The sequence below is a fragment of the Oncorhynchus mykiss genome, chromosome 2 (genome assembly GCF_057628025.1).
Source record: "Oncorhynchus mykiss isolate SJ-2025 chromosome 2, ASM5762802v1, whole genome shotgun sequence".
In the NCBI taxonomy this organism is placed as follows: domain Eukaryota; kingdom Metazoa; phylum Chordata; class Actinopteri; order Salmoniformes; family Salmonidae; genus Oncorhynchus; species Oncorhynchus mykiss.
This window is the reverse complement of record NC_143023.1, coordinates 93,939,263-93,950,071: the sequence shown is the minus strand read 5'-3', so window position 1 is coordinate 93,950,071 and position 10,809 is coordinate 93,939,263. Positions and strand designations below refer to the sequence as shown.

General features: G+C 44.7%; 1 protein-coding gene across 2 annotated transcripts in view; it reads left to right on the top strand.

The window, feature by feature from the left end:
- The first annotated feature begins 2,913 nt into the window (after positions 1–2,913).
- LOC110502409 (contactin-1a) overlaps positions 2,914–10,809 on the top strand; it is a 165,555-nt gene continuing 157,659 nt past the window's right edge. Inside the window, exon 1 of one of the 2 annotated variants that reach the window (XM_036959293.2) lies at positions 2,914–3,214. The gene's annotated coding sequence lies outside the window, so the exon portion shown is untranslated. The remainder of the gene's footprint in view (positions 3,215–10,809) is intronic. The other variant, XM_090217438.1, reaches the window with a different exon arrangement.

The window sequence follows — 10,809 nt, the reverse complement described above, 5'->3', positions numbered from 1 at the left end:
CTCCCCAAATACAGCTGTGCTAAGCTTGTAGCGTCATACCCAAGAAGACTATTGTCACGTATACTCCCTCTCCGGCCTCTAGGACATCAGGCTGCTGATTATCCCACCTGTCACCATCGTCTCGCGCACCTGGGCCTCATGACACTCACCTGGACTCCATCACCTCCTTGATTATCTTCCCTATATCTGTCACCTCCCCTTGGTTCTTTCCTCAGGTGTTATTAACTCTGTTTTCGGTGCGTTGTTTGTGTTACGTGTTTATTGTTTCATTTCTTTATTAAAACACTCCCTGAACCTGCTTCCCGACTCTCAGCGCACTCTTTACAACTAGAGGCTGTAATCGTTGCCAAAAGTGCTTCAACAAGTACTGAGTAAAAGGTCTGAATACTTATGTAAATGTGATATTTCAGTTTTTTTATTTAAATTTATTTGCTAACATTTCTAAAAACCTGTTTTTGCTTTGTCATTATGGGGTATTGTGTGTTGATTGATGCAGGCAATAAAACTTTTCTTTTTAGAATAAGTAATAAAGTAACAAAATGTGGAAAGAGGTCACAATAATAAGAAGAGACTTGCTTGGGCCAAGAAACACGAGCAACGGACATTAGACCAGTGGAAATCTGTCCTTTTGTCTGATGAGTCGATATTTTAGATTTTTGGTTCCAACAGCCATGTCTATGTAAGACGCAGAGTAGGTGAAAGGATGATCTTTGCATGTGTGGTTCCCAATGTGAAACATGGAGGAGGTATGATGGTGTTTTGCTGGTGACATTGTCTGTGATTTATTTAACCAGCATGGCTACCACAGCATTCTGCAGCGACACGTCCTCCCATCTGGTTTGAGCTTAGTGGGACTATCATTTGTTTTTCAGCAGGACAATGACCTAAAACACACCTCCAGTCTATGTGAGGGCTATTTGATGAATGTCGTGGGAATATTGGTTCAAATATTTCTCAGATACTGGAACTTGTGAATTCAAAGAGACTTCATTACAAAAGTAATGAAGCTGAGCAAATCCATGGAAGAACTGATCTCTCCAGTCTCAGCACTCTCCTTTTCTACCGTTTTACTCTTACATAACAAAGTTACTCATGTCATAACGTGGCCCTTTCCGGGTATAGATCATGGCTTCCCACTCTCTCCTACACCCAGGTTCTGTTATCTCAGGTTGTAAATTCCTGGCCATGCAGAAAGACAGACACATGGTAATTTCAGGTGGCCAACTGCTAAATCCCCAAATTGGGAATTTAAAACAAAATGTCCACTTGTGAGAATGTGGGAATGGTCCGTGGACACTTAAGGGATGGGTATGACGAGTGTGTTTTATTTGGTGACCTCAGAGATGACAAGAGACACACAACTACAGTGGGGCAAAAAAGTATTTAGTCAGCCACCATTTGTGCAAGTTCTCCCACTTAAAAAGATGAGAGATGTAATTTTCATTATATGTACACTTCAACTATGACAGACAAAATTAGAAGAAAAAAAATCCAGAAAATCACATTGTAGGATTTTTTATGAATTTATTTGCAAATTATGGTGGAAAATAAGTAATAAATAAATATTTATGTTTTTTTTGCCAATTTTGACAGCACACTTGTTGTTTGTGTACATTGATTTTATAATGTTGTATGTTTTTCCCCCCAACACCACTTTCTATCAATTTGTATAGCAGACCCTCATGCCAACTTGAGTCAAAAGCTTTTTTGAAATAAACAAAGCATGACAAGACTTTGCCTTTGTTTTGGTTTGTTTCTTTGTCATTTAGGGTGTGCAGGGTGAATACGTGGTCTGTCGCTCTCTCTCTCTCTCTCTCTACAGGACCATTACATGTGACAATCGACTATTGCTCACCATTGCTTATTAGGATTTGATATATCGAGACAATAAAAAATTCTCCCATGTGACTGGGATGGAATGCAGCGAAGACGCTTGTCTGAGCCCACAGCAGCCCAGCACCTCCTCATAGGTAGCCTGCCCTTGTGTGTTTTTTTTTAAATTACTCGTGACCTCTGCTAATCTTGATTTGGTATGTGACAGTCTGCATGACGACATCCGTGTCACATGCCACATTCAAAACAACTGTGAACCCTAAAAATTAAGAGGTAAAATCATGACGTCAGTGATCTTCAGGTTGGAAAGTTGGAGCTCTAGAATGAGGCCCGGATTCCAGAGTTGGAATTCAGATTTAGAATCACTAGCACAGAGAGGCTGCTGCCTACATACAGACTTGAAATCATTGGCCACTTTAATAAATGGAACACGAGTCACTTTAATAATGTTTACATATCTTGCATTACTCATCTCATATGTATAATGTATACTGTATTCTGTTCTATACTATCTATTGCATCTTAGCCTATGCTCTAAATTGCTCATCCATATATATATATATATATATATATATATATATATATATATATATATATATATGTTTTATTCTATTCCTTTACTTAGATTTGTGTGTATTAGGTATTTGTTGGGAAATTGTTAGACATTACTTGTTAGATATTGCTGCACTGTCGAACTAGAAGGACAAGCATTTCGCCACACTTGCAATAGCATCTACTAAACACTTATATGTGACCAATAACATTTGATTAGATTTTTTTTCAGAGTTCCCAGTTGTTTTGAACGCAATGAAGTCGGGAAGTTTGAGATTTCCGAGTTACCAGTTCCTGAGTTCCCAGTTGTTTGAAATGCGACACAAGGCCTTTCACTTTATCTAAGCGCATAATGATGCAGTGGAGGCATAGCACACCCATCTCTTCTCTTTAATCATGAAGAATGCTTCAGGCAACGCCATTCTCAAATATAATAGGCTAATGCATAGCCTACACAACACTTTCTCATTGAAGTGTTGCTGTCATCTAACCTAGAGTACAGCTAATGCTGAAACTAAAAGATATGATGATCACAGTGCAGAATACCTAAAACAACACTCAGCTATGAGTCCGCCACGTCGTTTGTTCTGAAACAAACACATTTTGGACTGGATGGCTTCTCCGGTCGCCCAATGAAATAGCGCCCCCCCCCCCCCCCCATGTCCTAATGTCATAGCCCTCCATCCAATCGACGAGGACGCGGCAGAGACTCTGCTGCCTGTCAGTTTCTTCCCGGATCTGAGCTCCTGAGCGCCCGGAGATGCAGTGCTGTTGATCCAGGTGTGAGTCTTGAAGGTTAATCGGACGGACGGATCGTCTGCTATTGCAGGTAAGAAGATGAACAGCTTCATTGATTCTATGTCTTATTTTATTATTTCTAGAAAATCTGGGTCTATGCAGCAATGGGCAAAAGCGAGGGAATCAGTGTTGTTTCCAGTGATTGAGATGGGAATGTAATGATGGAACCTACCGCAATGCAGAATCGTAGACAATTTTGACAAGTTTGTGCAACATGCGTTCTCGTTCTATTCTGCCCAACTGCAAAACTGAGATTTTAGAGATGATCTTGAAGGGATGCTGTTTTCACGTTGATGGAAAACGTTATTCTGGGTGAAATTAGAGGCATGCATTTTTTCTTCAACAGACAGACAGATCAGAGCGCTGGCTGCATGGTTTTTGAGGGGAGGGATAGTGTGATTGTATTTGATCCACATTACGGATGATTAAACACCTGTGTGCTTAATTCATTATGTCATTCATAAAACCTTGAACGTATAAAATTGCCTACCGGTGGCATAATATTGATACCATTAGAGGTGGTTATTTTAGGGGCTATTCGCTTGTCCTTTCCTGATCATTTATTAAGCTAAAAAAACAGCCGGTTACCCACTTCCAACAGTCCAATCCCTGCAAGATGAATATGCCTTTTCATTATTATTATTTGCGTACGGCAGGAGATATAGGTCGCTGGGTTCATTGTATTTTCAAAACGTCAGGAAACCACCTCATTCCGCTATAATGTCAGACAGGTTGTCAGCAAAGGTACCATGGGCGCGTCCTGCCTGGTTTTTCTCGGTTTTCTAGCTACTGGACGTTTACTGTATGCGCTATAAACGATACATTATAACTGGACACGCTGGACTACAAAATAATTATTATTTTGAATTCCTGCTTTAGTTAATTGCAGCTAGAATTTCTTTCTGCATGACGTGTACAGGTGCTTTCGAGATCAAAGTCATTACTGCAACCCATAGCAACACTGTTACACAGTAGGTGTAGTGAAGCTTTCTCCAGTCAACAGTGGCAGTGCTTAGCTGTCTATTAGATAACTTAGCGTTCGTACAGTATTTGTTACATCTGAAAGACTGACATCTGAGATACCTGAAAGATTGACAACTGAAGGACCTGGGCAGGGTGTCAATATTGAACCTGTAGCAGATACATTGGCTTGTTTTGTAGGGGCTGAATTTTAGAAACTGGACTACTAATGCATCTCCAGCTGTCCTATGACCTGTTGTATACCATAGCAGACCTGGGTTCAAATAGTATTTGTTTTCTTTCAGATAATTCAGCTACTTGATTAAGCTTTCTTGGCACTATGGAGCCAATGTAATGGTTCCACAAGTACAAACCATGCCCATCCAGCGCTCCATGCAGTCTCAATCAAATTCTCAAAACATTTGAAATAAATCAATTACCCTTGAACCCAGCCCAGGTCTGCGTCTTGGGCTTTACATTGCCAGGCAGAGCTGGATGGAAATGAAGTTTGGATATTTTACATAAGTTCTTCCCTCTGTGCTTTGGAACAGGGTCAGCCCGAGCAGTCTGTCAGCCAGGCTAGATGAGGAACACTTTAAATAACAGTCACTGGCCCTCCAAGACATGGCTGGCTCGGCCCAGGCAGCGCTGTGTGTCCTATCATGCATTTCAAATTGGCAACCTCAGTGGGATTGGAGCGGTCATTGGGTTTGAGGTGTCCTCTGTCAGTGTTACTGTGATTCAATTGAACCCAGAGATATGGTCAGATAAGAAATCCATTGAGAAAGGCTCAGCAACCCGAAATGCCAGGGCTGGCTACTTTTGAATTCAATAAATGAAAAAGTTGGCAAGGAAGAAAAAAAACAAATCCTGTGTGCATCGGCACCCTATCCGTTTTCACAGAGATAGGACTCAACAGAAACTCCTCTCTCTTTCATTGGCAGTAGGGTCTGATATTCATGATGAATTATAGGGATGAAACCCACGCAGAAGCAGAAGTGATTGGTGTTTGGTACGTGCAGAAGCAGAAGTGATTGGTGTTTGGTATGTATAGAAGCAGAAGTGATTGGTGTTTGGTACGTGCAGAAGCAGAAGTGATTGGTGTTTGGTATGTGTAAAAGCAGAAGTGTTTGGTGTTTGGTATGTGTAGAAGCAGAAGTGTTTGGTGTTTGGTACGTGCAGAAGCAGAAGTGTTTGGTGTTTGGTACGTGCAGAAGCAGAAGTGTTTGGTGTTTGGTACGTGCAGAAGCAGAAGTGTTTGGTGTTTGGTATGTGTAGAAGCAGAAGTGATTGGTGTTTGGTATGTGTAGAAGCAGAAGTGATTGGTGTTTGGTATGTGTAGAAGCAGAAGTGATTGGTGTTTGGTATGTGTAGAAGCAGAAGTGATTGGTGTTTGGTATGTGTAGAAGCAGAAGTGATTGGTGTTTGGTACGTGCAGAAGCAGAAGTGATTGGTGTTTGGTACGTGCAGAAGCAGAAGTGTTTGGTGTTTGGTACGTGCAGAAGCAGAAGTGATTGGTGTTTGGTATGTGTAGAAGCAGAAGTGATTGGTGTTTGGTATGTGCAGAAGCAGAAGGGATTGGTGTTTGGTACGTGCAGAAGCAGAAGTGTTTGGTGTTTGGTATGTGTAGAAGCAGAAGTGATTGGTGTTTGGTATGTGTAGAAGCAGAAGTGATTGGTGTTTGGTATGTGTAGAAGCAGAAGTGATTGGTGTTTGGTATGTGTAGAAGCAGAAGTGATTGGTGTTTGGTATGTGTAGAAGCAGAAGTGTTTGGTGTTTGGTACGTGCAGAAGCAGAAGTGATTGGTGTTTGGTATGTGCAGAAGCAGAAGTATTTGGTACGTCAGATCTATGCCTGTGGCATGTCAACCAGTTGAGTAGAAGAGACCACACTCATTGGCTAGAAAGAGTCCACACTCATTGGCCACGAAGAGACCACACTCATTGGCTACGAAGAGTCCATACTCATTGGCCACGAAGAGACCACACGCATTGGCCACGAAGAGACCACACTCATTGGCCACGAAGAGACCCCACCCATTGGCCATGAAGAGACCACACTCATTGGCTACGAAGGGAACACACTCATTGGTGACGAAGGGACCAGACTCATTGCCTACGAAGAGACCACACTCATTGCCTACGAAGAGACCACACACATTGCCTACGAAGAGACCACACTCATTGCCTACGAAGAGATCACACTCATTGGCTATGAAGAGACCACACTCATTGGCTATGAAGAGACCACACTCATTGCCTACGAAGAGACCACACTCATTGCCTACGAAGAGACCACACTCATTGGCTACGAAGAGACCACACTCATTGCCTACGAAGAGACCACACTCATTGGCTATGAAGAGACCACACACATTGGCTACAACATAGATCTTGGCCCTGCTACATGGTCCAAGCCAAACACACAATGGCAAAGCCATCAAAACATGGACCGTATGTGTATTTTCAGACTGATATAGTTGGAGTGTTGCTGGTTTTTGGACTACTTCAGGTCCACAGCACAGTTGACTTTATGTAATGATACTCACTAGAGACATGTTGTTGGTGTAATATTACTGAATTGGTACAGATTCCTAACAAACTGACTAACCCTATTAGTTCTTAATCAGTGATTTCCAAAGCAGGAAAGTCGAGGTCCTGGACGGCTGCCATTTAAGATCAAGGTACTCTCTAAGGACTTTCTGCGAGATTAGATTTGTCCCAAGATGTTCCTTCCCAAATCCAAACTTTCCAAAGCTCTTTGGCAGAGAGTCAATGCATTAGCTGAGAGAGAGCTAAGATAGCCAGTCTGGAGATTTGGGTTTGATAATGAAGGTACTCTGGGACTCCAAGTGGCTGGCAAGCCTGGCATTTGGCATCAGAGGGGTTAGATTGTTAGGCAATGTTTGTTTGGTCACATGGAAGGCAATGTTGGCCATTCAAGAAGAAAGACATTTCCAGATTTGTTGTTTTGAAAATGAACACACTTACTCAAGGGAGGTCTCTAAAACACAGCATGTTGAACGATCGGCAGACAAACGCTATATCCACACTCGGTGTGATGTGCGAGAGCCTTAAGGCTAAATTCATGGTGGTGGAGTTGAACTCCCCTTTCCGCCATTTCCCCCCATCCTGCTGACAAACATGTGATGCTTTTGTCTCGATGATCTCTTTAGATTGATGCTCTTGTCTCGATTATCTCTTTAGATTGATGCTCTTGTCTCGATGATCTCTTTAGATTGTCCAGCTATTTCACCAAAGTCTCGATCAATAGAGAGAGGATCACTAATGGTACGACTAGCTGTCTAGCTGTGAGACACACAGAGACACGACGTCTTCATCTTCTTCTCTGTTTGCTCAGACACAGACCCCTCCACTGTTCAATTCAGAGCAAGAGAAAGACCCTCAGTCTCTACTGCCATCTCCGTGCTCTGTGCTCTGGCTTATCTCTGAATGTGTATAGTCCCTCCCTCCCTGCCAATATCTGTCTGTGCTGCAGGCCTGTCATTATCTCTGTTTGTGGGTTATTCTTCACTCTCCTGTCTCAGAATGGTTGGTCCCACTGGGCCATTGGGCTTCTGTTCAACCCTAGAGGGGTTGAAAAGGGACCCTCAGTCAGTTCCCAGTGCCTTATCTGTATCTGTATAGACCCTACTGCAAATATCTGTATCTATAGTCCCTACTGCCAATATCTGTATCTATAGTCCCTACTGCAAATATCTGTATCTATAGTCCCTACTGCAAATATCTGTATCTATAGTCCTTACTGCCAATATCTGTATCTATAGTCCCTACTGCCAATATCTGTATGTGCCACAGGCTTGTCATTCTCTGTCTCTCAGGGTTCTCCTCCACACTCTGTCTCTCAGGGATCTCCTCCACCCTCTGTCTCTCAGGGTTCTCCTCCACCCTCTGTCTCTCAGGGTTCTCCTCCACCCTCTGTCTCTCAGGGTTCTCCTCCACCCTCTGTCTCTCAGGGTTCTCCTCCACCCTCTGTCTCTCAGGGTTCTCCTCCACCCTCTGTCTCTCACGGTTCTCCTCCACCCTCTGTCTCTCAGGGTTCTCCTCCACCCTCTGTCTCTCAGGGTTCTCCTCCACCCTCTGTCTCTCACGGTTCTCCTCCACCCTCTGTCTCTCAGGGATCTCCTCCACCCTCTGTCTCTCAGGGTTCTCCTCCACCCTCTGTCTCTCAGGGTTCTCCTCCACCCTCTGTCTCTCACGGTTCTCCTCCACCCTCTGTCTCTCAGGGATCTCCTCCACCCTCTGTCTCTCAGGGTTCTCCTCCACCCTCTGTCTCTCACGGTTCTCCTCCACCCTCTGTCTCTCACGGTTCTCCTCCACCCTCTGTCTCTCAGGGTTCTCCTCCACCCTCTGTCTCTCAGGGTTCTCCTCCACCCTCTGTCTCTCAGGGTTCTCCTCCACCCTCTGTCTCTCACGGTTCTCCTCCACCCTCTGTCTCTCAGGGTTCTCCTCCACCCTCTGTCTCTCACGGTTCTCCTCCACCCTCTGTCTCTCAGGGTTCTCCTCCACCCTCTGTCTCTCAGGGTTCTCCTCCACCCTCTGTCTCTCAGGGTTCTCCTCCACCCTCTGTCTCTCAGGGTTCTCCTCCACCCTCTGTCTCTCAGGGTTCTCCTCCACCCTCTGTCTCTCAGGGTTCTCCTCCACCCTCTGTCTCTCAGGGTTCTCCTCCACCCTCTGTCTCTCAGGGTTCTCCTCCACCCTCTGTCTCTCAGGGTTCTCCTCCACCCTCTGTCTCTCAGGGTTCTCCCCCACCCTCTGTCTCTCAGGGTTCTCCTCCACCCTCTGTCTCTCAGGGTTCTCCTCCACCCTCTGTCTCTCAGGGTTCTCCTCCACCCTCTGTCTCTCACGGTTCTCCTCCACCCTCTGTCTCTCAGGGTTCTCCTCCACCCTCTGTCTCTCAGGGTTCTCCTCCACCCTCTGTCTCTCAGGGTTCTCCTCCACCCTCTGTCTCTCAGGGTTCTCCTCCACCCTCTGTCTCTCAGGGTTCTCCTCCACCCTCTGTCTCTCACGGTTCTCCTCCACCCTCTGTCTCTCAGGGTTCTCCTCCACCCTCTGTCTCTCAGGGTTCTCCTCCACCCTCTGTCTCTCACGGTTCTCCTCCACCCTCTGTCTCTCAGGGTTCTCCTCCACCCTCTGTCTCTCAGGGTTCTCCTCCACCCTCTGTCTCTCAGGGTTCTCCTCCACCCTCTGTCTCTCAGGGTTCTCCTCCACCCTCTGTCTCTCAGGGTTCTCCTCCACCCTCTGTCTCTCAGGGTTCTCCTCCACCCTCTGTCTCTCAGGGTTCTCCTCCACCCTCTGTCTCTCAGGGTTCTCCTCCACCCTCTGTCTCTCAGGGTTCTCCTCCACCCTCTGTCTCTCAGGGTTCTCCTCCACCCTCTGTCTCTCAGGGTTCTCCTCCACCCTCTGTCTCTCAGGGTTCTCCTCCACCCTCTGTCTCTCAGGGTTCTCCTCCACCCTCTGTCTCTCAGGGTTCTCCTCCACCCTCCACCTGGTTTGCGGCTTGAATTCAGATTCTATTTCTGGTGCCATTGTTGTGTTGCCTAGCGCCTACCAGTTTCCAATGACTTCAAATGCTTGAGTTTGTTGCTAGGGCTTATGAGGGCTAGTTATTTCTGCACATCTTTAAAGGTCCAATGCAACAGTTTTTATCTCAATATCGTATCATTTCTGGGTAACAATTGAGTACCATTCTGTGATTGTTTTCAATTAAAATTGTTTAAAAAATTGCATTTTAGCAAAGAGCAATTTCTCAAGCAAGAATTTTGTTTGGAACTCTCTTCCTTATTGGTTGATTAACTAATTTACCGCCTGGTGATGTCACCAAGCAGTGCAAAACTTTCAGTTTCAGGAAGACTTTTCAAACAGCTCTTACACTAAAAGGGCATTATCAAAATTGTCACAATTTCACAGTATTATTGAAATCTCAGAGTGTGAAAAAATATATAAAATACAGGCCAATCTAGTTTTTGACTGTACTGGACCTTTAAGGACTAGATAAACGGATGCGTTTAGTGTGTTTTTATGTATTGTGTACTTTGGTATGATGTGTATGTGCGCGTGCGTACATGCATGTGCATGTCAAGTGTGTGTGTGTGTGTGTGTGTGTAGTGCATGTGTGACTCATCGAGCCGTGAAGCCCTGCATTCCGTGATTTGTGTCCGCACCATCTATAGCTACACTATGATACAGGCTACCATACCACTGCAGAGACCTTTACACTATGATATAGACTACCATACTCCTGCAGAGACCTTTACACTATGATATAGACTACCATACTCCTGCAGAGACCTTTACACTATGATATGGACTACCATACCACTGCAGATACCTTTACACTATGATATAGACTACCATACCACTGCAGAGACCTTTACACTATGATATAGACTACCATACCCCTGCAGAGACCTTTACACTATGATACAGACTACCATACCCCCGCAGAGACCTTTACACTATGATATAGACTACCATACCCCTGCAGAGACCTTTACACTATGATATAGACTACCATACCCCTGCAGAGGCCTTTACACTATGATACAGACTACCGTACCCCTGCAGAGACCTTTACACTATGATATAGACTACCATACTCCTGCAGAGACCTTTACACTATGATATAGACTACCATACCACTGCA